Raw genomic sequence first — 27440 nt, forward strand, 5'->3', positions numbered from 1 at the left:
CGCCCTGCTGCCCACGCTGCTGGGGATGCAGCCCAGGCTGCGGGAGGGTTTCTGGGCTGCCAGCGCATGTTGTGTTGAGCTTCTCGTCCACCAACACCCCCAAGTCCTTCTCCTCAGGGCTGCTCTCCAGCCATTCTGCGCCCAGCCTGGATTTGTGCTTGGCGTTGCTCCAACCCTGTGCTCTCTTGAAAAAAAGCATCACAGACCCAAGGGATCTGGGGCCTCCCTTGTGATGTTTACAGGAGTTTGGGCTTGGGATGTACCCTCTAGGAGGATGGTCTGCCAGAAAATAGCGCTTGGGGGGTCCAAGCATTTGGGGGACCCCCTGGGAACCCCAGCAGTTTTGCTGAGCTCTTGCTCTGTATTTGGCAGAAGTTCATTGTTCCCCCATTTCACAAAACCTTTCCCTGTTTTCTGACCTCACTCTAGGTAGAAACGCTTCAACTGACTTCCTTGGTCTTCCCGTCAAGTCCTTTTAAATGGTTTATATATTATTAAAAAGCACCACGGCTCATTAGCAACAAACAAAGGCGATTGCTCAGGCTTGCTGGCACTTTGTAACGTCTCCAGGGTTTCCTGCTTCCACATCCTCAGCTGCTGCGCAGGTCAGAATGATCGATTTTTTCTGTTCCCTTCACTAATAAGCTTTTGCTACCTTGGGTGCTCACTTCTTCGCCTTTCATTCGCTTTCTTTGTGCTTCAAAGGCGGGGGGGGGGGGGGGGGGAGCTGAAGTTGTTTTTCTGCCACAATAAATGGGCCGCACCTTGGTTCCTAAATGCATTAAGCCACAGAACAAATTGCTTCTTTTGAACTGCTCCTGTGTAACAGTAAAACCAAAATGTCAGCTCATAAAGCATTTTGAGCTGTTCATTGTAGCCTGGCACCTCTGGGAGGGCAGCCGTGTCTGGGCTAGTCGGTATTTAACATCCTTTCTGATAACTACGAGGTAGGTTCTGGGATGGATTTTCTGGCTCAATCTGTTGAGTTCATGGTCTAATTCGTAAGGGATGGGGGGGCTCATATCACTGCAAAAACTTCCAGGTCACCTCAGTATGGGGCTGGAGATGCTGGTCTTGCCGTTTTCCCTTTGCGTGGAGTGAGATCGGTTCATCCCAACTGTGATGCCGGACCCAACGTGCCCGGCTCCTTCTTTGCAGGTTGGTGTGTTCATCACAAGCCATCCCGGATCTAAGATCTTAATAGTATCATTCACACCCATTAAAATAAAAAATAAAACCCTTCAAAATTCAGCTCGCATCAATTCTATGGCGTCGAAACGAATGACAAAAGAATGTCAGAAAATAGGGGAAAAAAAAAATTATATTAAAAAAAATACCATTTCAAAAGTAATTTAAAAATCCGTTCACCTTCACTGTACGGAAGGGCGGACACGCGATTATGCCAGTGTAAGCATCCGATGAGCAAGAGCCATTTCTCAGCCCTGTCTCTCTACCAGGAGTGATTACCAACTCGTTAGCAATGCAGCCGAGTTGTCTTGCGTACCGTGAACGGCCAGCAGCGCTCTCGCGGCCACGTTCTGGCAGTCAGGATGGTCTAAGGACACAGACAAGATGAGGTTTGTAGGTTGAAATAATATAGCTGGAAAATTAAATAAGCTTTCGCCTACAGGACAAAAGCTTTTCTTTACTGCCCAGGGCTTATCTGTTTTTTCCCGACAACAGCAGATGCTCTAATACAAGATATTACTTCTACCTACAGACTTCGTCTTGCTTCTGTGGGTGTTATTTTGATTTTCTTCAGAGGCGGCTGAAATAAAACAAAACAGGTTTTCACATCACGGAAACACCGGGGAGCCTGTTTCTGCCCAAAAAGCAGACTGGGGGTGGAGGTAGTGGTGTCTTCCCTGGTACGAATCTGTAGTACTTCAAGGTTTGAATAAGCCCTGGCAGCATTTTTGAGTTCCTGACGTCTGAAATGCTGTTCAAAGCAAAATTGCGGACTCTGTAGCGTGTTGGGCGAAGGGGTTTGGGTTGCGTTACTGAGTGCATCAGAAATCCTTCCTTCAGCTCTGCCCGAGAGCCGCATTGTGAGCGATGTCCCACGCGCCGGTGAGAAAACAAGAACAGGGAATTTAGGAAGCCGGGTTTGGTTAGTAGTTTGCCACTTTTCCCAGCCTCAGTATGCACGGTCAGACCTTGATTTCTCAAAGGATCGTGGGTTTTTGGTCTTTGCTTTGGGAACAAATACAATGATGGGGGAAACCACACAGAGCTGTAAGCTCCTGCCTGAAAACTTCTCTTGTTTCATTTCCAGAAAAACATTTTTTGGAGCCTGTGAGGCGTGGCAGGATCTGACAAAACACCTGGGACTTCGACGTTTTGATATGGGCAAAATCTTGTTTCTTGAAGTTGAGCTTTCCCAGAAAGGCTTTCTTGCTCTCTTGTTTTCTAAAGCATGGCTTTTTCTGAGAAGTAAACCAATCGTGTTGGTAATGCATGGGAAGCAAATCAGTCAAACTAATTTTGCCTGTTTTCGGAATCAATACGTACGTGGCGCGTGCCAGGAAAAGGCAGGTAATTCTGACATAAGCATGGATACGCAGAGGCTGTAGGGCTTCTGCCAAGCCTGGTCCGTGGAGGATGTGAATCTGTCCCAGAGCAGTTACTGACCTTTGGCTCAGCCCGAAACCGCTTGTACTTTTAGTCCTGCAAAAGCCTATTCAAACGGCAGGGTATCGGTGGTGGTGGAGCTCTCACACAGGTATCGTGTGACTATCTCCGAAGTCGATCTGCCAAGGTGGCATGTTTAATTTAAGCATCTCTCAGCCGGTGAATTCTGCAGTCCTGGCAGATTTTGAAAGGTGCAAACAGAGCAAGCTAATGTGCCTGATTCCTAACTCCGTAAACTACAACTTACAAATAATTCAGTATTTCACCTTAGATTTCACCTTAGACTACTTCATCTCTGACTTTGTGGTCAGATGGAGGTGCCGCGGCTAAAGAAGCCATTTATTAGACAGAATTACTGCAAGTGGAGACATTAACAAGTTTTAATACATCTGAGCTCCACCTTGGCCTTCCTTTATTTACCAGCATCTTTGGTCTATCTATATATTACGCCGTTCATTCAAACCTCTCCTCTCCCAACCAGCAGTGGTGTCTCTGCCAAAATGGAGTGTCATGTGTCATCTCCAATAACAATGTCATGATGACAGTGAGAACGATATTCTTCTTGGTGGATGTTCCAGAGAAGGGATTCGGAACGGGCAAACTGGATTCTCTCCAATCCGCGTGGGCTCGTGTTTCTGTGTTCGGGGCATTTCCAAAGAATGGGAGAACTGGTAAAGTGACGGTCTGATGAGTGGTGGGTGGCGGTGATGGACTCGCTGCCTTTTAACTGGCGTCTGATGTGACCTGGACTTTACTGGTTTCTCTCCGCAGTTTTCTTAAGAGACAAGATACGATGGCTCCTGATGATTTATAGGTTTTGAGCACATTGAAGATCCACAGGTGCCAGGTTTAGGGTTGTGGTTGTAGCAGGGTTGAATAACTCAACAAGTAGCAGTTAAAGACGACACTCAGACACCTATAAATGATTTCCCTGAAGACCCCTCAAGGTGCTTTCTGAGGTGAGATACCTCATCTGGCTCCTCTCCTTTCCATTTGTGACCCTGCTCGTGTCTGAATCCAGTCCTGCTGCTTCTTCTACTTAAAGATGAAGAACTCCTGTGGTATTTGGCTGTGCAGACAAGACTGGACTCGTTTTCTCTTCTGGGCAATTATTCCCTGTAACTGAATTCCCTGCAAGGTAAAGAAGAGCTTTTGAACTGCTGACAGTTCTGACAAGTTGGGAAGGGACGTGCAGAGGGTGAACTCTTGATTTTATTTCCTCTGTTTTTTCATCACAAGCCTGTTCTGTGCAATAGCGGGCGGGCAAAAGAGGAAAGAGCACACAGGGTGAGCCCCTGGCCCAGGTTGCCCAGAGAAGCTGTGGCTGCCCCATCCCTGGAGGGGTTCAAGGCCAGGTTGGACGGGGCTTGGAGCAACCTGGTCTAGTGGGAGGTGTCCCTGCCCAGGGCAGGGGGTGGGACTAGGTGATCTTTAAGGTCCCTTCCAACCCAAACCATTCTATGATTCTATGATTTTAGTGGGACAGCAACCAGTTGTGGGACTTGAAGTACTGAGAGGCTTTTACTGTTATGGGAATTATTTCCCTCACCTCTTCAGCATGTGTGGGCAAATATTGTCATCCCATGGCCAAGGTACCATTACTGTTCATCCAAGCACTTCCCTAAGTGCAAACCCTTGTAACTTAACCTACCGTAGGCGAGGTTTAGCTGGATCCCCGCTGACACAAACTAGGAGCATTCAGACTGTGATGGTGAAAACGTGCAGCTGAAGATAGGGACTTCTCACCTGCCCTAGCTTTTCCAACGTGAACTTCTCCTTCACAGTCCTCAGACCTGACAGATTATTATTATTAATCTCATTTTATAGTGGGGACAGTTAAAATGCAGACGTAGGCAGAGACTAGGTCACATCAGTCGGGGAAAAGGGAAGGAACAGATCCTGGGATTTCTATTTCTCCTCTCTAATTTTACGTATCTCCACAGGAGGTGTATATTTGTGGGAGAGCAATGGTGAGGACTAGGTCCTTTTTGTATGCCTGAAGCGTAAACTCATCTTAACCCAGGTGTCAACGAGTACTTTTGGGAGAGACAACTCGTCACAGAATCACAGAATGGTTGGGGTTGGAAGGGACCTCTGGAGATCACCCAGGCCAACCCCCTGCCAGGGCAGGGTCACCCAGAGCAGGTGGCACAGGAACGCGTCCAGGCGGGTTTGGAATGTCTCCAGAGATGGAGACTCCACCACCTCTCTGGGCAGCCTGTGCCAGGGCTCTGCCACCCTCACAGCAAAGAAGTTCCTCCTCATGCTTAGGTGGAATTTCCTGTGTTCCAGCTTGTTTCCAATGCCCCTTGTCTTGTCACCAGGCACCACTGAGAAGAGTTTGACCCCCAACTCATGTCCTACAACAGTCTGCTCTGCCAGCAGCCGCCTTGTTGCTCTGCAGCTCTCCAAAACTTTCCGTCTCAACTCCTTCACCTTTGTTTTGGGAATGTGCAGCAACAGAAATTCAAGAAGTGCTACTCTACTTTCACCAGCTTTGTTTGAAATACCCCCGATCCCTGCTCTTTTACAGTTTTGGCCGGGGCAGGTGTCTTTTGCTTCTCTATTGGGAAGCCTTTTGTGGTTGTCAGCTCTAAATTTCCACTTCTTTTATGATATCACGTCACTTTAAAAATAACTAAAATAAATCGCTGATGTATTTTTAGATTTGCTAAAAGGGGTAAGTCTCTCTCCTCTCCTTAAATTGTCACATTCTTGGGATTATGTTTTCCATCAAAAACTTCCAGGTCGCCCAAATATTCCTCCCACTCCCTCCTCGGTAGATATTTTCTCAGCAATTTCAGTTATTTGCTAAATGCTTCGCATTTTAGCAACTCGCACATTCGCAGCTTAGCATTTCAGAAACGATCACTGTTTCCCTGGACGGAGCAGGAGACATTCCTGCTGTCTCAAACATTTCATTTTTGGGGTGGGGGGTACATGAGCTGGGTTTCTCACTTACAGATGTTTCTCTGACATGCTCAGAGCCTGTCCCTTGCTAGTGTAAAGCTCCCGTGACAGAGGGGAGATGCAAAAAACTCTGAGGATCTGGCCGCCTTTCTCCTCTTTGTGACTTTCTAACACACACACACACACACACACACCGCCCTTTACGTTTCCTTTTATTTTTCTCTGCCAAGTTTTATTTGGGTGATTTCCAAGGCAGAACTCCTTGATCAAGCAGTACCAGTGCTAGAACTGCCTCTGTGTGTTGCTACTTGTCAAAAATGGTAAAGGCTAAAAACTCCAGGCATATTTTGGGGGGATGTGGGGGGAAAATTGGAAATAGCTTCATTCATTATTTATTTTAGCCCTCTCCCCCTTCCTCCCCCTCATTCCTTAAGATCGTCAAACTTGACATCTCTTTAAATGAGCTGGAAGAACTTCAACCTGAAGCGCTTTTCCCTTTTGAGAGTCTCCTCGCGTTGGATGTGTCTCTCCATGCTTTAGGCGAGTGAGCATGACTTTCCGGAGGTGATTGATGGGTTCTCACAGAAATGTTCCTTCAGTTAAAATAACCCGAAGACATGCAAAGAGGAGGAAAAGAGATTTTTTTTTTTTTTGACTGTTTTTACTTTTGTCCAGAAAGTGAATCAGGTTTCTCTGTATCAAAACGTGGGCATGTTTTCTTCTCCTTTGGAGCCTAACATCTAACTGGCTTCCCTCTGTACTCTAAGTCCTGATCCACCTTGTCCCTGGAGAGCGACACTCTGGTGAGCTCAGCTTGTCCTCCCTGCTAAGCCATGCCAGCACTCCCTCCCGGTGAATCTTTTCATATTTTCTATGATTTAAGACCAGGTTTGGCCCCTCTCGTGCCTTGAGATGAAGAACTAATGCACTAATTCACTATATCCTCCAGGCATCAGAGAATCATTATCATTAAACACCTAAGCTATGCATTCACCCCAGGTAGAGCTTGTTGCTTTAAAAGCCTTTGGTGACAAGGAAACTGAAAGGGAAATCCTTAGGTATTAAAGAGCTTTGCAAGCTGCAGCATCGCAGTCCGCTCCCACCTGGCGTTTTGATTCAGTGTGTTGTAAATTTTGGTCCCAAACTCACTTTTCCCTCAGTGAAAGTCAGGAAAACCATCACCAACATGCTTTTATCTAGGTGTTGTGTCCATTGTTAATGTTTCTCCAACCTGTATTGCCTCTGGCTCCCACATCATGGGAATTAGAGTTCTTCCCGACCTCATGGCACTGAGCTTTAGTTTCTGTGCACTGTGGGACATGTGGGATTTTGAAAGTTGGACCTACCCATCTATTCAGAAGAAGTCTCATGGTCAAAGACCTTTGAAACCACAGCACTCCCTGAATAACCTGACATGACTTCCCATGGGTTCCATCAAAGTTTCAGGAAGTTGCTCCAAGATCCCTTCTGAGAGGGCTAGAAACCTTCTACTACCCTAAACTTTTATTCCCTGCACGAAATATACCCATGTCTGGTTCTCATCCATCTTTTCCCGTGCAATGCTCTTTCTTCTGCATCTTTGCTTTTACTGTCTCCAAGAGTGTGTTCAGAGAACCGACATGGTGTCTAGGTCCACCTTATTTATTGCTCCACCCGTGACTTTTGTTCACTCCTGTTACGGAGATCATGCCACAGGACTGGGGCTCCTAGATTAGTGGATGGAAAACTTGTTCCACTATTATTAGCACAGTCCCTGGTATGGCTTTAGCCCAAGCAAACTATCTCAGTCCCAAATAATGCACAGGTCCAGCCTGGGGCGAGCATGGACCAAGGACCAGGCAGTGTAGATATGACCCCTATTTGGGCACGGGGGTATAAAGATAATTTAGCTCTGTGGACAGAAACTATATTTTATCTGTTGGCCTCAGGACTAGACGACATTTCTTTGGTCTACTTACTCAATAGCGTAGGCATGGTATGAGGACTTTAGTTGGCCAGGTCATCAATAATCTCATGTCCTCCTTGTCTGTGTGGGGATCCCACTGGCACTGGTGGGGCTGTAAAGTGGATGTCCTGGACTCCAGGGAGCTCTCTGCAGCAAACCCAGCACACGTTTAGCCTTCCTGCAGGGTGGTGTGCCCAGGTCTAGGGCTGTGATAGCTCAGCAAGGCTGCTGCAGCGAGGACACAAGTTTCCTAGTGCTGCCGTAACCTAAAGTCAAGAGGCCTCGGAGGCAGCAGATTGCTGCAAACTTCATGAATACAAGTCAGGGTAGAAGAATTATATGTTCTCTGGGCCCCCATTGACAAAATGATGTCAGTGTCTCAGCCGTTATTAGACCCAAGAGAATCTGTGCGGGAGAGAAAGGGCTGGGGAAGACCTGGCTCTGTTTGCTCTGAGAAAACTCAATTTAGTCTCTTGCTGCTCCATTGCCTGGAATTTTTCCGTGCCTGGGTCCTGGGTTCACTTGCGTGGGTGGGGGTAATAAAAGGGGGCCATAGGCAGTCTAGACAGAGATGGCCTCCTGAAAGCAATCAATCTTCATTTAACAGGCCAGAGCCCAGCAGCTGGGAGATGAGCTAGAAAAGGAGCTATCTCTGCGTAGCACCACATTTAACCCTTTAGCTCGCGGTACGGCAGCTCCCTCATATGTTTTTTTTTACTGAAATGAACAATTTGAGATTTATTTCCTCTTTTGTACAGGGCAGTTATGGTGGGGCTTTTGCACTGGTGAGGGTGGATGGATTATGGATGATCCTTGTTTGCCTCAAGATCAGGGGTGGAGAATTGGGAGAACCGTTTGAAGGCAATGGGAAAGCTGGTGGGGGGTTCTCCTCAGGTGCTCCTGGCACAGGGCACTTAGTCTCCTCTCCAGTTGTACAAGAGTTACAGTCTGCCCCTTGTCTCCTGGGCTTATGGTAAAGCTTCCCTGCGGTTCAACCCAAAGGGAAACCTGTTTGTTGACTGTCTGAAGACTTGAGCCCTAGCCATCGTCACTGACCCATCGGGCAGGAAGCCAAGCTCAGCTCTCTTGGAGCACCAGCCACGTTGTGGGCTTTGCTCAGCTGCAAGGTCTCTGAGAAGGGACTGATGCCAGGAAGACACTGGAGATTTCCAGGGGCTCTAAGTATTTACATTTATTGCTGAGACGAGGTCTGGGTCGAACCGAGCTGCCCTCTGTGTTAAGAGATGCTCGTGTGGATCTTCCAGGTTTCTTCAGTCTCCCCATGAGCACAGGCACGTCAGTACTATCCAGGTTGCGCTGTTGGTGCCTAGATGTTAGGCAACCTGGAACAGGTTGCCCAGAGAGGTGGTGGAGGCCCCATCCCTGGAGACATTCAAGGCCAGGCTTGATGAGGCTCTGAGCAACCTGATCTAGTTGAAGATGTCCCTGCTCACTGCAGGGGGATTGCACTAGATGACCTTTAAATGTCCCTTCCAACCCAACACATTCTATGATTCTACGATTTCTGATTTTGCCGTTGATGTTCCAAATGTTCCCAAGCCTTAGAAATGGCAGCGTGGAAATGGAAGAAATAGTTAGAAATAGTCAACGTTTCTCCCAGATTTTAAAAACTTTTAGTGTTCCTTCTTATGCAAGAATTGAGTGGCAACAAAGGAAACAAGCAGGATGGAGGTTGAAAACTAATGAAAGGACGTAAGATTTTCATGCAGCATGCAGAAAACCTGTAGAACTCATTGGGACATCGGGGTGCTAAAAATGTAAATGGTTTCCAAAGTAAGAAGATTCACAGAAGAAAAGTTCGTACATGGTATTGAATGCAAAGACATTTCCATGATGCAGTCTGTCCCTCAGAAGGTCCCTAAGCTATAGGGAAAGCTGAGGGGGACTTTTTGAAAGGTGGAGAGGGACTTCTTACAAGGACATGTAGTAATAGGATGAAGGGTAATGGCTTCAAACTAGGAGAGGGTAGATTTAGATTAGATATCAGGAAGAAATTTTTCACTCTGAGGGTGGTGAGCCCCTGGCCCAGGTTGCCCAGAGAAGCTGTGGCTGCCCCATCCCTGGAGGGGTTCAAGGCCAGGTTGGACGGGGCTTGGAGCAACCTGGTCTGGTGGGAGGTGTCCCTGCCCAGGGCAGGGGGTGGAACTAGATGATCTTTAAGGTCCCTTCCAACCCAAACCATTCTATGATTCTATGATTCTGTAGGTCACTGGAGGCTGGAAAGATGGAGGTCTCCACGTGCTTGTCCTGCTCTTACACTCTTGTCGACCATCTCATGTTGGCCATTGTGGGAAGCAAACACTGCACTGGATGCCCCAACTTAATACTGCAGCTCTCATGTCTTTATTCAGACTTTGCTCGCAACATCTGCTGTCTTTGCATAAATATTTCACTGGCACCAGCTGCAGCTCTCTGGCAGAACGAGAGTCAGCAGGTTGACTCTCAGCTATCTTAGTTTTCCCAGAGTCTGCAGGATTTTCAGTGTGTGTCCTCCAGAGAGGCTGGAGTTTTCATCTTCCCTTTTCAAGCTCTGTCTCAGTCTTTGGCGAGGCTTCAGAGGAAGACGTGGTCTGAAATGCGTTACAGGTGCGTGGGTTGCCGAATTTCAGATGCTCCCCTTTCATTTTGTCTCTTATGGACAAGGTAAGTGAAAATGGAAGAGCTATATTGTAGTCACTGCGGGTCACAGTCCAAAGTGAGGAGATGGGATAATGTGACTCTCATTTTGATTCAGACTACTGCAAAAAATATTGCAAAGGGATAAAGTGAGGGCTATTCTGTATCTTGTTGTTGTCTCTGTGTTGGAGTTTTATACTGTGACTTTCTAATGAATTTTCAGTTTTGTAAAACCTACTTTTAGCAAAACGTATTTGGAAAAAGGCAAAAGAGAGGAGATCTGTGAGGTTTCCTAAATATTCTTTGGGATGCTTAGATTCAGGAGATGTGTGGTGGGTACGATGCACATTTAGGGATAATTTCTCCCCCCCCCATTAGATATGATCCTGCACCCTAATACTTACGGGATAGATAAAATATGAAGTGGAGGCTTAAAATCTCATGTATAAGAGTGGCTCTGATTATTTTTAATGATCCCTGGCTATTCTTTCTATTTGCATAAGGCAGAACTGCAATCTATGCACAGCTCTCAGCTGCACCTGGCTTGCAATTGGGGTCATAGAGTAGTTTGGGTCGGAAGGGACCTTTAAAGGCCATCTAGTTCCAACCCCCTGCCCTGGGCAGGGACACCTCCCACTAGACCAGGTTGCTCAAAGCCCTGTCCAACCTGACCCGGAATGTTTCCAGGGATGGGACAGCCACAGCTTCTGTGGGCAACCTGGCCCAGTGTTTCACCACCCTCATTGTAAAAAATTTCCTCCTTAAATCTAGTCTAAATCTCCCCTCTTTTAGTTTAAAGCCATTACCGCTTGTCCTATCACCAACAGGCCCTGCTTAAAAGTTTGTCCCCATCTTTCTTATAAGCCCTGCTGTCCTAACGTTGTGTTAGGTGGCTGTCATCCAGGCTGTGATAGCACAAGGGCTGGCAAGAAGGCAGGGTCTCCAGTGGCGAGGAGGAGCAAGCCAACCCTACCAGTCTGCCCTGGAGCCGTTCGGCAAGCCAAACCTACCAGTCTGCCTGTGCCCTACCGAGGAGTGGTGGGAGGCCAGTGAAGAAGGTGCCATCTCCCAACTTCCAGCTGTGGCCAAATGGCTCTTGACCATGTGGAGAGTTTGGTATGTGGCACCCACTTTTATGCTGCCCCCACTTCTTTCTCTTCTAAAGTAGCCGACTCAGCCTGATGGTGTTTCATGACATAAGTGGCTTTTATCCCTCTTTTCACCTCTACTGTCCATTTAATTCCCTGTAGCACAGCCACAAGCACTTCTGTGCATTGGAGAGTGATACCAAGAGCCATACAGTGACCCCAGGAAGGGCTGATAACAGAGGACACCCTTTCTCCATTCAAGAAACATAGACAAGAAGGCAAGAAGCCATTTATTCTTTTTCCTCTCAACATCTTCTTTTAATTCTGACAACATGATCCAGAATAAAATGAATAAAATGTCATTCGACCACATGCAAGTTGGAGGGAACATTAGTTGGGCTGATGGTTTTGGGGCTCTGACCTGCTCATGGTGGAGCCAGTGTCTCCTTCACTTGCCGTTCTTTTTGAGATCTTGATGGATAAGGTCAAACTATCAGAGCACTCAATATCTGGAGGGAATCTGGTGATCTTAGTAATTGGTCCACATCTGGCTGGAGGTGTTTAGAAGTTGTTTCTTTGTTTTCCATGAACTCAGGAAAGTACTTCCCAAGCCATGATCTACTGCACATTTTATCCCCTAGTCTTCTGATCTGCCGGTTGCTGTCATTTTTAAGACCCGTGGAGCTTTGTGTGTGGTGACCACTAGGAATTGAAAGAACTTGACTTTCTGGACTTGAAGCATCTTGCAAGATTGGGACAAGCTTTTGTATCTGAGTTAGAATAGGTCTTACTTCTGCTTCTACCAAGTGTGTCCATGTTGCCTTGCTAAAGGCTGGAGGAACAGAGTAGGTACACACTAGGTACACACCATAACCACATCCTCATCTGGTGAAAACCACAAGACTTCTTTAAATTAGATGTCCCTAACAGAGGGCACACCACCAGGGGGCAAAAAATGCTGCCACCACATGAGGAAATGTCATGTTATGCTCCCTGCATAGCTGTTCCTGTGCAGCCTTGGGACTCACCACCTCTTCACTGCCATGTTTCCAATTTCTAACATCTGCCGCGTGTCCGATGATTGCCTGACGTGACAGTGAACTGGGATACTAGATGGTGCCAGTAATTGAAATGGGATGTGTGACCAGTACAACAGAGACTCCAGCCCAGCTTTCCCAGTCCCATCGCAGCAGGGTATTTCCCTGTACCTCCTGCAGAGCATTCAGCTACAGTCAGTGAAATGTGTTCTGTGTTATTTCCAAGGGGTAGGCATGGAGGAGGTCCCTGCTTCTTCTGATCAGACTTAATTTCATTTATTTAGTAACTTCTTGCTTAGAGGGTTTATTTTTTTAATCTCAAGGCATTTTCTCCATCCAGCATAGGCACATGTGCCTTCCACATTGTGGGATTTAACTGAACAAGTGGTTCCTCATTCATCTGCAATTTAATAAGGGGTATTTCCCCTCCATGGTGTCCCAAGTGATGTTGCCTTCACTGTTGAGTTTTCCCTTTTGTCTGGTTTCTCTGGGACCTACATGCTGATTTTTCCTGTAGTTGGGATGTTTGTGTCAGGACACTTACAGACTCTCCCTGGCTGTTGATTTCTGTGAAATTTGTCTTGGAATTTTGTAGGGGAGATGGCAAAAGCCCAGAGACATAGATGTACAGATAGACTGACCATATTTGCTTTGTTCCTGCAAGCAAATCTTGCTAAGAGTGTTTTCAAAGGTCATGGTACTGAGGAAAGACTTGGAGCCCTTTAGCAACAGCAGAAAGGGATGGATGAGACATATGAAGATGTCTTTGCAGGTGTCTTTAACAGAAAGGAAAGGGCTGGTCCGTTCGGCTTCTGGAAGAGAAGGGCAGGGATTGAGGCAGAGAGGCTGGGATGGGGAGGGAAATTCGCAGTTGCCTGTGGGAAGGAGGGCGATCATGCTGGAATAGAGGCTATAGAGCATCCTGATAGCTTCCAGGCACCAAGTGGGTACCTCCAGAGAGAGCCATATGCCAGTCTGGAGGTCTGGCTTAGCATCACAAGAGAGAAATTTCCTCTTCTTTCTCACAGTAACTTCAGAAGCACCAAGAGATGCTCCACATTGGCGCTCCAGGTAATTTGCTGGAGGACCGTTCAGGCAGTGGTCCTTCACACTTGTCATCTCTCACCTTTCCAGCAAAAGGAACGCTTGTGGGGACACTGGTTTGAAAGCACAAGCCGTTTCCGTGTATTTCATATATGGCTCTAAGGGTCTGCTTTGGTCATTCTTGGTAGTCAGTTCTTGCTGGGTTGGTATCGTGGAATACCAGACAGGGGAACATCGGTGCCCAAAGGTGTGGGTTTTGTTCAGTACATCCATAGTTTCAATAGCGGCACTTCACAAGCTGCTGTGTGTCAACTGAAGTGGCACGTGGACCGTTGCTCTCCAGTTCAGGTTGTTGGTATGGAAGTCTGTGGCCCTTTCTATCTGTATAGAGCAAGTCTGGCACCCTAAAGGTCTGACAATCATTGAATCATAGAATGCGTTGGGTTGAAAGGGACCTTTAAACGTCATCTAGTCCAACCCCCCAGTGAAAAGAAATCTTCTTTAGCTGGTGAACCTGACATGCTCTAAGAAGAGAAGTGAAGTCTACCCGCAAAACCCCCAAAATCTTGTGTTTCAGACAGCAATCTGTGCTGTGTGGAGTTAGTTTGTATCCAGAGGTGACAATCCATCAATCACTGATGTTTCATGAGGGTCTGGTTTGACACAGCATGCAATCTACTGATGTGATAATGCTTTTGGCTCTTCCCAAGGTGCTGCACAGCCCGCCTGGGTCCAAACAGCATTTAGAGGAAGTAGAAGGGTGAGGTCTCCTCCCCTTGAGTGGCCTTTCTATCAGATATTGGGGGACCACTCCTCCTTGGTCCATCACCCGTGTGCGTGTGTTATCTTAGCCACTGGATTCCCCCTGCATGGGGCATCATAAAATAGCTGGTAGATGCTAACGGATTTCAGCTGTGAGCAGAGATGAAGTGGGAGTCCAGAGAGGAGATATTTCATAACCCCTTGGCTGCCCCCAGAGCCACGCTACAGTTGCTTCAATAGCCTGAGCCCAAGCAGAAAGGCTACGAGAAGAAAGCATGTACCGGTTGCGTTTTGATCGCTGCCTGTTGAAAGCATCTCAGCTAGCCTGTGACCTGGCACGGGCTGGCAGCGGTTGATTTGGTTCATGTGCTCCAAACAATGCACAGGGAAGAAGGGAGATATGAAAATGTTGAACCTTACATTTTTGCTGGGTTTTGTTCTTCTGCATTCAGCCATCATCTGGACTCACCTCCCTTGCTGGGCGGTTTTGCTGTGGACTGGAAGATGTGGTGCGCTGCCCTGAGGTGGGCCTGGCTGTGATTTCAAACCTCTTGTGCCTCCAGCCCTCTCTCGGTCAAAAGCAGAGCTGTGGGCAGGGATTACTATGAAACTTGGCAGAGGAATGGTAGACCTTTTGGTGCTGATGATGAGCAAAGTGGGACGTGAGCAGTTCAACCTGGTGTAAGTTGCTGGCAGGGGGCGGGGGGGAGGTTGCTCAGATGCTTCCAGTGGGGACCATACCCTCAGCTGGGGAAACCTCAATGTCTGTTGGTTGCAATCAGGATGCACCAGGCTGTGGGTGCTGGATTGACTATGCATTCATTGCAGGAATTTGAGGGCAAACGCAACTGCTTTCCCCATCCCACAGGGTCTGGCTTCTTGGTGAGCCACTTCCCAACCCTTCTCCAAGATATATGTGAATGCAGTGAGACGTACGACCCTTCCCACCACTGCCATCTCTATGTCCTGAAACAAGAGGAGGCTCTGAGGTCTTGGAGTGATCAGGTGTTTAATACTTTCCTTTCGGGCATGGGAACGGCAGGGGCTGCGTGCTACTGAAACGTGCGGTTTGACAGGGAAGATAAATGGACTTGCTGAGCAACATTAAATATAAAAGCCCAGGAGCTCCCCTGTTTCTCCCCGCATCTCCAAATTGAGTTTTGAAGCTGTAATTTTAAGCTGGCGTGGGACAGGTATGGATGGAAAGGTTGTCAAGTACGGGCAGCGTCTGGTGCTCGAGGGGGAAGGAGATGATGTAAAATGTGATCTCTGTGAATGGGGAGCCCTGGGCTGAGGTATAACACACCAGCACATGCCTTCTTTCCAAGAAATACACATAAAAAGGTTAAAAAAACCCAGAATGGAAAAAAAAAAAAAACCAAACCCAAGAATGAGGAAGGAGGGGTGGATGCTGTGCTTCGCAGTACGTCCTTGAAGCAAATCAGGCTAATTTCTTCTTGGGGTGCATTAGTAAGGGTGAAGCCCGAAGGGCCAAGGAAGGAGACCCTTCCCCTTTTGTGAGATGGCATTTGGAGTGTGATGTCCAATTTCAGGCTCCCCAGCGCAAGAAGGTTATTGATAAACTGGAGTGAGTCTAGTGGAGGTCCCTGAGATGGTCAGGGGCTGGAGAGCGTGACGTACAGGGAGGTGCTTGGAGAATTGAGCCCGTTCTGCTTGGAGCAGGGTCCTCTGGGGCTCCGTTCCCAACCTAAACTGTCATTTCACAATTCAGTGGCATCTGAGCAGTCCTTCAGCTGTGCTGCGGTGCCCGTCAGAGCAAGTACTGAGCTCACGTGGCCCCGTGCGGAAGATGAGCTGTGTGTCTGCCTCCTCTCCCACCAATTCCGTGGGTGACTTGTGCTATTGGAGCATCGCAGGGCCCCCGGCACATCCAGTGTCCTGGGCGAGAGCCGTCCTTCTCTGCCCTGTAACTCAGTCTCTTATCAGCTCCCAGGCATCCAAAATTGTAACTCGGGCCAGCGGAGATGATGACATTATCTTTAAAATCATGCTTTTTTAGAAATGAAGGTGGCTCTGTAGCATCTCGGAGCATTAGGCTCAGCAGTTTAGATGCTGCAAAGGGAAAAGTGGAAGAGTGCTATGTGGCTGCTTTCTGAAAGGGTCATTTTCCTTTATTTGCTTTTAAATTACTTAAATTTGAAGTATTTTATCAGATAGGAGAATTTGCTGGATTATGTTCTTCTTTAAGAAAAATGGAAACGTTTCAAGCTGTGCCCCGTACGCGTTTCTTTTGGAAAACTCTGGTTTGCAGGCAGGGGAATTTTGAAATGGATCAAAATTTGAAATCCTCCCGGGCAACAGGGCGGGATACCACTGGATAAAGAGGCTGTGGGCACTGCTCCTGCGTGACACAGGTATGGGGACACCAGCGGGCCGGTGGTGCCTTGCTGCTGTCTGCAGGAGCTGTCGCGTGTCGCAGCAGCCGCATCTCCGGGGACGGTCCTTGTGGCTCGGTCATCCTCCCATCAATGGTAAGGATTTTTTTTGGAAATGTGAGCTTCTCTGGTTTTGTTTTAATGAATTAAAGAGAAATAGTGCCCACGGCAACACAACAGACGCCTGTGATCGCTGCGGTGAGGGTGACGTAGGACATGCCAGACTGGAGGATTAACTGTCAGCGATCCCAGCGCCGCAGGGGTCAGACACGGGGATGGGTTCAGTGGCCTGAACGTGTAAATATTTACTGTATTTTCAGGTTCTGGATTATCTCTCCCAGGCTCCAAAAGCCTCTGCCGGAGGGTGGAGGTCTCCCCTAATTCCTGAGCCATGACGGCGAGCCACGTGCACGTCTCAGCTGCTCGGTGGCACCTCTTACGGTATAAAATGGCTGGTTTTAGGCAAAGCCACCAAACCTGATGCGTCTTAACAAGCGGTCAGGCATCAGCCGAGCCTAAATAACTCCGTGGGTATTCCCGTGTGCGTGATCCTGCACTGCCCGTGGCCAGTATGATTTAAAGCAGATGAGCTCATACCTCTTCCTCACTGCCTAAAAAATAACATTTTTCCCCTTGCGTATATACGGGCCTAGGAGCATTTTCACGCTGAAAGGCTTCCTCTCTGCTCGGGCGTTGCGTTTTGTTAAACCACGGTAATTTGCTCATGGAGCTAAGCCTTTAATCTCCCCATCTGTACAACATACAGCTATTTCACGTTACTCTGCTTAAAATACATAACATTTCTGCATATTTAAAGCAGATCATATCGCAGTGCTTGCGTGGGCAGAGTCAAGGGGAAGTTTTTGGCTGGGTCTCTGCGTTTCATTGTCTGGCTGGTACTTATAGGCTTAACTTCCAGGTACTTACAGGCTTAACCACAGTTGAGTTCTTTGAAGGCTTTTCTTTGCTTTATTTCCTTTTTATTTAGTAAATGGTGAAAAGGGAAGAGGGAAATTTTGAACGCGTTTTTGACTCGCTGCAAATGGCTTGAAATAAACGGCTGCACGTGACTTTATTCTATTACAAAAAAGCAGGACACGGCAAAATTGCTGCTGAATTGTAAGCAGAGGGTCACCCTGCTCTGCAATTACCGCGGTCCCTAATGCACTGAATTGCAAATCATATCCGTTCCTGGAGCGTAATACTATCTGGCTCTGCGTGCCAGACTAAAATGAGCTCATAGAGCAACGCAGCCTGAGAAAACAGCTTTCAGAAGAGATGGGAAAATGGTCTTAATCTCCAACCTGAGTGGGAAAGTAATCAGCCTTGGTTCCTTAACTCCGCAAGGAAGACCTTTGCACAACAGCAAGGGGCAAAGGTGCCACTTGCAAATGGAGCTGTATTAACGGCTTCGCTGCTGGGTGTTGCTGTGCGGCGGGAGGATGTTTTCAGGGACTGGTATCCCGTTGGTTTCAGGATGGAGCAGTTTGTTGGGAACATCTACAAACGACAGATTTCCCTGTCCTGGACTCCAAACCGCCCTTTGAAATGGCAAGCGGAAATGTATCACATGGATAAAGCTTTAAATATTTCGACTCTTCTGATTTTTTTTCACCAGCCGAAGTAAAAAATTTTTAACGGCAGGATTGTGCCCAAATTTGTCCTGCCCCCATGATGGAGTGACCCAAACTAAACAGCAACTAAGCTCCTGACTGGACTGCTCATTGAAATGGGATGAGTCCAGACCTTGCTGCCACAGTCTGGCAGCATCGGTGGTTTCTGCAACCACGATGCGTAGCTGTTTCAAGAGCACAAATTCTCTTGAACTTCTCGTTTATGGCATTTTGCTTCCCAGAGGGGCCATCTTTGCTAGGAGGACTCCACTGGGAGCGTGCACCAGGACTGAGGTCTCTTGGTCTAAACCTCTTGGTCTAAAAAGCGTTGTGTAGTTAAGAGAAAAGACCATGATTGTTGGGTTTGAAATTCAGAGCTCAGTCTACTTCGGTGCTCAGTTACCAAGACGAGGTCACTTTTTCATCCCTGGCAATATTTTTGCCACCTGCCCACCGTGCCTACTTGGTCCATATCTCTGAATTGCAATGCGGCTCTGTTCCAGTATCCCCAGTTAGCGATGGGACTGGCAGCAACACATCCCAACCTGGCAACTAGCGATGCAGATGTGCTGCTCCTGTTTCTGGAGTCGGCGTCTCTGGATGCTACTCTGTCGTGTATCCACTGGTTCAGAGCTACCACAGCGTTTGCGCCCCAGTTCTGCACGGTGTGATGTAGATTAGCCTTTATTTTCCCGGACACACATGTTTAAAGGTCCCCAGTGAAGTCCTCTAGCAGCTATTTCTGGTTCTTAAAAAGAAAAACCACTTTTCCTGTGAGTTTTATGTCATGCTAAATTTAGAAGACCTAAAAGGTACTAATGGTCAAAAGGAGATCGTTTGCATGATTTTTCTGTTTCTTTTTTTGCCGAAGTTGATGAAGTGGGAACATTTAAAGTTGTTTGCAATATAACCTGTACGGGGCACAGAAAGAGGGTCACGCTTTGATAAGGACCGGTGGCACATACCAAACCTCTGCCTCCTTTAACTAATCTGCCTGTGCACGCTTGCCCTGATATCCCCTGGTGGGTGGCTGTGCTCGGTTTCACGCTGGAGATCAAACGCGGCTCATTGCTGCCGACTGTGTAGGGAAGTAGGTTGGGTCATATCTTCTTGTTCTTTAATTATTTTTCCAAAGAGTTGAAACAATCCCCTTCTCCAAAACCGCATCACTGCTTTAAGGGGGGCAGCTGTTGTCTCCCTGGGCACTGGTTTGATCTTTTATGTGGCTGCTGGCATTTTTATTTTTTTTTGCAAAATGAGCAAATCTTAGTATGGTAATAAATAAATGAAAGGGTGAAAAGTGTCCGTAGGGAGAACCGGTTAAAACCGCAGTGGTCAGGAGGACCCACTTCATGTAGTCCCATTTATACCTGTATATGTTTTTGTTTTGTTGTAGGCAATGCTCCATGTTTCACCTCTGTGTTTTTCATTAAGAGACCTTGGTGTGTATGCAAAGGAAGTGAAATCATCTTTATTCCACCCCTGGAGAAATCAAGGTACAGCAAAATGAGATGGTTTTCCCGAACCATCGAAGGGCAGGGAGGTAAAGGTGGGCTCTGCTGCTTCCCAGTGCTTCCCTCCATCCCCATGCTACGTACCAGTGGAATGGGCACCAAACTGGCTGTAAAACCCGTGGCTGCTGTGACCCAGCAGGAGATGGGCATGGAGACCAACTGGTGCTTTCCACCCTCTCCACTCAGCAAACCCCTTCACCCCACACCAAAAGTCAGTCTAAACCCTATCCCACTTTCCCATAGCATCTCACAGTTGTTGCCCTTGAGCCCCTGCCTGTGGCTCTCAGAGTCTGCAAGGGGTTGTGGAACAGGGTATATGGAGTGTCATCTCCTGGTGAGGTCACTGTGTGGTGGTAGTGAGGTCAGGCAGCTCCTCAGGCTTCTCATACACTTTTTTCAGCCTTGGTGCAAACTCCAGTGTTAACACTTGGGTCATTTCCAAAAGTACACGGGCTCAAGAAAGCCACCACAACCATAATCTGTCAAAGATCTGTAGAGCTGTCCCATCACCATCCCTGCAGGTATTTAACAGACGGGTAGACACGGCGCTTAGGGGCATGGTTTAGCGGTGGTTTTGGCAGTGTTAGGTTGATGGTTGGACTCGATGATCTTAAAGGTCCCTTCCAACCTAGACAATTTCATCATTCTATCTTCAGCATCCACATCTACTCAGCTGAAGGCATCTGCCACCGCTGTCTGCGTTATGCTGGCTAGTGAGACTATCACTTCTAGTAAGCTTAAATAACAGGTTTATGCAGACCAGCTGGGTTTGACAAAGGTTAACATTTACTTTTGTAGTAGCTCCTCTGAGAGGCTGGGGACAAACAGGACTGGTTAAAAGCAGCTGGGAGCGATAACAACTCTCGCAGGTGATAGTGGAGGGGGATGGGAGCTGAGATGCAGCTGCCCTGGGCGTGGTCACTATAAAAGGGCTGTAGCCAGCCTGCTGGCTTTGTTGAGGGTATTGAGTGTCTGTGGGATGTTTGGTGTCTTTCTTGCAGAAGTCATGGGTCACCTCACATCTTGGTACAGCTTTGTGCTTTGGTGGTGATCCCAAAGGCTTCATCCAGAAAGGAGTAGACTTGTTCTCTGGCAAGGTCAGATTTTCTCCATTTCTATGTCCCTCTTTGTTACGTGGCTTTTTTTGGCCCTTCTAGAGAAGAGGAGTTGAGCATGAAATAAGGAAAAGGTTTATTTCTGTCCAGGTGCTTCTTAAAAAAATCTGCTGTGCAGAGGTACAAAGAACTATGAAAGAAGTGACCAAGTTGGTGTCCTGGAGAGCTGAAGGTGTCTCAGGTGTCCTTAGATGCCAGTGTGCTTTCATTTCAATCAAGCTCAGCATGCATGAGACTCAAACAACTGGACATGAGTCCCAATGTTTGCAGCTGTTTTGCTTCTCATTTGGAGCTATGACATGCCATCAGTGCCCTTGTCCTGGGGAACTGTCTCTGCTGAGTTCAATGGACAGAGGATCAGGTTAAACTACGGTGGGCCTTTCTGTAGGACCAGGTAGTTGGATGGAGATGTTGAGGTACCCTATAAAGCTGGGGAAAGGCAGTTGGAGAAGGGGAGGGAGAGGCCAAAGAAGCAAAGTTGTTAAGGACCTTCATGCAAGAAGAGCAAAGTGGGAGATAAACAGAATGGTCGGGGGAGATCTGCAAGGGGTGGTGGCCAAGTGGGAAAGCTCAGCAAGGAAGACAACTGGGATGCTAATTTTGGTCAAGAGGGAAAGCTACTCCAGTGATTTTGGGGCCAGGGTTATCAAATGATAGCATTTATCTTGAAGTGGGAGTGGTAAGAACCATGCTAGGAACTGTAAATCCTCAAGGCATGACAGGTCTGAATGAGACCTCAGGTAGCGTCTTTATTCCAGCTCTTGTTTGGCTCCAGGGACTGTGTCCAGCTCTCAACCTCATGAGGGAACTCCTGTGTTTGCACTGGCCCCGTCGCTGCTTTCTGGGCCTCAGGCTAATGAAGAACAAGGGCACGAGAAACAAGGGCTGGTTTCCTTTCCATAGGTTTTTCAAGGCAAGAGGTGGTTGGGGATAAGAAAACACTGCTGAAGCTTTTCTGGCTTTTATCTGATGAATTATGTGTGGGTGCTGAGACATTTTGCTAAGTATTAAGCCTGAACTTTAGAAAATGGAAAGTCTTTCCTCTCCAGAAATGGTTGGCATTAAGGCAAGTGACGATTGCACATGAATGATCCTCTTTGTTTGCCCTCCCTTACTCTCACTTGATTGCTTTAAAATATTGCTGATTGCTTGAGTAGCTGAGAAGCCTCTCTTGGAAATCTACCAAATAAGCTTCAGCGAAGTTTATTTTTATGATTTGCATTTGGCTTGGGTTTGGTGTTTTCCCCCCTCTCTTCTTAATTTTTGACAATTAAAGAACCAGTTCCATTCTTCACCCCTGCCCTATCCTTTTGACGGAGGCTGTTTGGCTTTAGGGCTTGGTAACAACATATGATGCCACTCAGCTCCAGGTGTTCACATCGCTCCCACCTACTGCTCAACAGCCTAACATGAAACTACCACGTGGCCTGGAACCAGTTCCTTGGGCAAAGGTGACCCACCACATGAACAGGTCGTGGGCTAAATGGGCCTCATCTCGACAGCCGCAACACTGAGTGGAGATGATGGACAACTGTGGTTTCTTGTCGTTGCTCATGATGGTCCTCTTTGTGGATTCGGACAGAGGACCTGGACATGACGCAGGTGCCTGCAGAGATCCCTGACCTAGTGCTGAGCAAATGAGGCTTGAGAATGGGAAGACTCAGTTGCCCTGGTGCAGTACTGTGCTGGGGTTATGAACTCTGCCACCTCAGCTAGCACCTATACGTAGCCTATAGATCACCCAGGTGGTACAAGTTTGGGAGCTTCTTCCTTGGCCTTGCCATACTTGAACACAAACAACATTGTAGGTACAGTCCCCGAGACACTGGTTGAAGGTGGTGTAAGGCATGTGAGTGTTATGGGTCTGCTCCCGTGTTGGGTGCAGACTCGTATATCCAAAGCACTTAACTAGGTCTCTTTTGAGGTGTTGAAATTAAATATGAGTTTAGAAAATGGGAGTTTGCCCACCACCTCATCCTCCTTGATCCCTGCTGTCACAGCCTAGTGGGTTATTTAGGCTGAGATCTCTCTGGCTGCCTGAAGGAACAAGGTCTATCTAACCAAGGTGGTGTGGGGGATATCTCTGCTTTAGAAACTTCGTATTTGCATGATTTTGAGAGAATAAACTGGCTGAGTTTGAGGAGAAAAATCCCATAACTGAGGGAAAGCTCAACACTTTGCATATTGAAGAGGAATCTGCTGTGAATGGCGCAAAACGACATTGCACTGTGTGTTCACTCTTTACTAGACAACTGAGAAGCCAACCATGAGGTCTGGAGATGTAGGACAGCCAGCCTCATTGGCACCATGACTCTTGGTGCAGGCTGTAGATGAGATTGACCTCCATCCTGCTGCAAAGTGCTTTATTGTTAGTGATCCTGGAGGCACCAAAGGTCAAGAGAGCCCATTGAGTTGCTCCTTGCATTTCTACTGAAGAGCAAGAAGCCAAATACGCCCAGGAGAAACCCTGATGGACCTGGATTAAAAACACAACTCAGTGTCCCGACACCGCTTTGGGCACCTCCAAATGGCAATCAGAGCCCTGGTGGTGCTGGACGTGCATTTGAGCTGCATGGCACAAACATCTCCTGATTGCCCCACTCCGAGGTTGTGAATAGATTTAATTGCTGAACGGGGATACAATTGCAATTAAGCCTATTCAGCCCGATAATGAGGCATTCAGGGATTTAGGAGTTTTATATGGCTCAATTAGATTCAATTGTTAAGCCTGAGCCTTATGGAGTGCTCCTCTGAAGCCTTCGATCTGCAGGCAATCCTGAGAGCTTTGGGTGATGTTTTCAGGCAGGAATAGTCTGAGGGGGTGGTGGGGGGAGGAAATTGTGAGTATATGTGGACACGAAGCAGTTAATTCCTGGGATGTTTTGCTGGAATGGGGAAACATCAGCCTAAGTGTTTTCCCTGCGGGCTCAAGCTGGTTTGGAGCGATGGGAAGAGCTGCGCTGCATGTACCCTTAATTTTCAACCTGCGCCTAAACACCTGGAGACAGGGGCTGATTAATAATTTGAATATCTTTTAGCAGCCATTTGAGACTACTCTCATTTATTAATGGGGCTGTGGTGGTCCCATAAGCAGGAATAAAACGTGAAGCCCTGAGGACGCTTTGTCCTGTTCGCTCCCCCATTTCTTTTGGCTTCACCTGGACCTCCAGGGATGGGGCTGGGATTCCCTTGAACTTTGCATCTCAAGCCAGTGTGCTCCTCCTGTCTTTTGCTCTTCTTCTCTGTCTTTGACCTTTTTGGCCCGTTTATCTCTTGGCCACAGGATCGCTAGCCGCAGGGATGGTTAGGACCTACCACGGTGAGACCTGCTCTTCATCAGGTCTGGAGTTCCCAGGACCCCGGGCACTACAAAATAACTATCACTGTGGGGAGGAGACCCAGGTGATCCTCTACTTTGAGCAGCAAAACTGCTTGCAGTTTGAGATGTGGGATCTCTGGTTCTTCCCCTGAGTGTCTTCTGAGCCGAAATCTCCTCTATTTGTGTGGTGTAAGCTCTAGGGGTGGCTGGAGGGGGGTTCACCCTGCTGCTGGGCTGCCGTAGGGTGCGTCTCCTCTGGCTTTGATGGGTGCAGGAGGTGGTTGGAGCTGGGGGTCCCTGTGCTCCCCTGAGGGTGAGATGTCAGATGTGCTCCTGTGACCCTGTTTGGGGCTGGTTTCCCTCCCAGTAGCAAGAGACCTCATCCTCCATTGTCCTTTGGGATTCTGCCCATCTCACCCAGACCTTTGTGGTCATCTCACCAACCCCATGCCGAGGAGGCAAGTGTGGCACTTGTGTCCCTTTTAGGGTCATTTCCCAGACGTTGGAACCCAGAGACTGGACGCCAGACACCCACGTTCCCTTCCCTGTGCCTCAGTTTCTTGCTGCCTGTTAACAGCAATGCTAATGTTCTCCATCGAAGGGACCATCTCTTAGGAAGCTCTCTGCTGTTGTGAGATAAGACAAAAAAAGTGCAATCATTATTTCATTTGAGATGTCTTGACTCATGCCCCTCCAAACCCTTCCAGCACCCACACAGTGATGTCAGACCCCTGTATTTGAACCATGAATTCATTTTGCACCCCACTTCTGATGCTTCCCATGCTCTCCAGGTGCTCGTAACCAGCCGAGACCCTCTCTTTTCTGCTGGAAACAGAGACTTTCTCTCCCCCTCCCAACCCTTTCCCCAAGCCGGCCCCTTCCTTTGCAAACATCCCAGCTATTTTATTATTATTTTGTGCCCACGAGGTAAAGTGGGTTTTTTTATTATTTTTTTTTCCTCCCCTCCCTTTCTCTCCCCCCTCTTTGCTCCTGCATTCCTGCTGAAAGCGTGTGGGGTGGCATCCCCATCCCAGCCTCCCCTCCGCTGCTTCGGTCCCAGCTGCCGGCCCGCGGAGAAGGAGTCGGAGGGGGGGAGATGCCCGGAGCAGCCCCTCCTCCTGCCTCATAACTTCTTCTTCCAAGCGTGCGGGGAGTTTCACTGCAGCCCGGACCACACGGACGCCCGTTCCTGGGGCTGTCGGACCCTCTCGCCCACGGGGAGAAGCCAACACGCGGCAGCTTTGCCCAGGTAAGAAGCACCGGCCGCCTGTAGCCAGCTGTCCGTCTGTCCAGGTATCAGTTTTTGTATGCTCCGTTGTGCTTTTTTCCGCTCTCCCCATTCTCGGGTTGCAGTTAAATGAGCTGCGGTGCGAAAGACGTGAGAGCAGGCCGGGGGGCGATGGGAAGGACAAGGAGGCGGCAGCCCCTGGGCTGCAAATCATGTCCCAGTGCATTCCACGAGTGAACCCCTTGCTGCTGGCTCAGAAATGCTTGAGATGCCCAAAACCTGTCTGAAATCTGAATTTTTGGGGTGACTTTGCGTTTTGCGTGATGGGAGGTGGCTCAGGGGCATCAGCTGGTCTCGGCAGCAGGGAAAGGTTGTGAAGAAGTGCTGCCATGTGCAGCACATGGTGGGGTTTGGGGTTTTCTTGATGCTTTCTGGGAGGAAGCGGGTTCCTCTCACCTCCTTTGATGCACCCAGGAGGTCCGAGCATTGCAATGGGCAGAATCTGGTCCCAGTAAACTTCCCACTGGTGGAATAAGGAGCTGTATTTTTCTCCTAATCTTGTTCAGTTGGATCGTGCAAGGGGGATGCTGGTAAAATAGCAAGTGCTGAAAGGAAGTCCTGGATCAAAGCTACAACAGCAACGTAGCAGGACAACCACCACCCACCCCCCCTGCCCCGGGACTGGTTATAACTCCAGACAAAATGAATATTTCAGCGGGTTATGGGAGAAACTGTGGAAAGGGTTGTACTGGGGCCATGCCGGGCTGGGGAGGTCGGATCATTTCAAGCAGAGAAGTTACGTACTTCGGGGCTGGATTCTGCTTTCCTACGGCTGGGCCGGACTGGGTCCGCGAAGGGTTTGTAGCATCGCAGTGTGACCGCTCGGGTGCAAACCGCGGACGTGCAGCTCCATGTTGTGGGTTTGCTCCTCTCCTGACCCAGCAACAAGTTGCACAGCCCAAGTTTTCCTGCTTCAGTAACACCAGCGGCTGCGGTGACTGAGATCCTTCAGCAGCAGTCCACCTGTTCCCACTTCCCTCTGTAGCCGCTGAAACGATGTCTCGTGGCTAACAGCGGTGATTAAGAATTTTGTTTGGCTGCTATCCATCGCAGGCCCAAAATAATGTAATTTCTGCTTGTGATCGTGAATTACAAGAAAGTGCCTTTCTTCTGGGGAAGAGAAGGAAATCAGCCACCAGGCAGATGATTCATGGGGTGTCTGAAAAGTCTTTTGTGGCTCTAAGGAGGAGGTTGGTTTGTAGGATGGAGCCTGCAGAAATTACTCCCTGCATCGCCTTACCGCATGCGTCAGGAGGAGCAGAAAAGGGAGGGATGATGCTGGGGTTTTGGCTCCCCAGTGCTTCTGCAAAGCATCCCCTTCGGCAAACCTCTTGCTCCATCTCTTCATCAATGCCTCGAGCAGCGTCAGGTCGGGTTGTGCCTGGGGAGATGTGTTGGGCCAGGAGGTGCTTGGGGTTGTGTTTGAAGGGTTGGCACATGAGGACATGTCCTCACCTGCACGTCCTGGTGCTCCTCTCAGCCTGGCTGAGGGTGAGATGTTCATACAGCGCAGGACTGGGAATTGTTGGGGTGATATTTTCTCTCCGGAGGCTGTTTGAACAGTAGCTGCTCAGGGGTTTCTCGCTGGAGCAGCTTTGTCAGCTCTCCCTGGCCTTAAATATTGGTGCGCTGGGCCTCGTGGCTGAAAGGGGGGGTGTGTGCAGGAAAGCTTGGCTGCTTTTTCCACCTGGCTTTCCCAAGCACGGCTTGTCTCGTGTTTCGGCTGTTCTCAGATCTTCCTGTCCCAAACAGTGCCTCCCCGCCAGATTTGTTCCTCTGACCGTGCTAATTCCCAATAGGAGACAAGGGAAAGAGGGAACAGCAAAGGGCTACAAACATGTTGAGGGGACTGGAACACCTCTCTGATGAAGAAAGGCTGAGGGATTTGGGTCTCTTCAGCCTGGAAAAAAAGGTGACTGAGGGGGGATCTTGTCAATGCTTATAAATCCTTAAAGAGCAGGTTTCAGGAGGATGGGGACAGGACAAGAGGGAACGGGCACAAACTTGAGCAGAGGAAGTTCCACCTAAACATGAGGAGGAACTTCTTTGCTGTGAGGGTGGCAGAGCCCTGGCACAGGCTGCCCAGAGAGGTGGGGGAGTCTCCGTCTCTGGAGACATTCCAAACCTGCCTGGATGTGTTC

The 27440-nt window shown here is 48.4% G+C and overlaps 1 protein-coding gene across 1 annotated transcript in view; it reads left to right on the top strand.

Moving 5' to 3' along the window:
* Positions 1–10054: 10054 nt before the first annotated feature.
* Positions 10055–27440, top strand: part of LOC134510420 (collagen alpha-1(VII) chain-like) — a 136643-nt gene continuing 119257 nt past the window's right edge. The window contains exon 1 of the mRNA XM_063323721.1: positions 10055–10093. The gene's annotated coding sequence lies outside the window, so the exon portion shown is untranslated. The remainder of the gene's footprint in view (positions 10094–27440) is intronic.

Source organism: Chroicocephalus ridibundus, chromosome 1 (genome assembly GCF_963924245.1).
Source record: "Chroicocephalus ridibundus chromosome 1, bChrRid1.1, whole genome shotgun sequence".
Taxonomy (NCBI): Eukaryota; Metazoa; Chordata; class Aves; order Charadriiformes; family Laridae; genus Chroicocephalus; species Chroicocephalus ridibundus.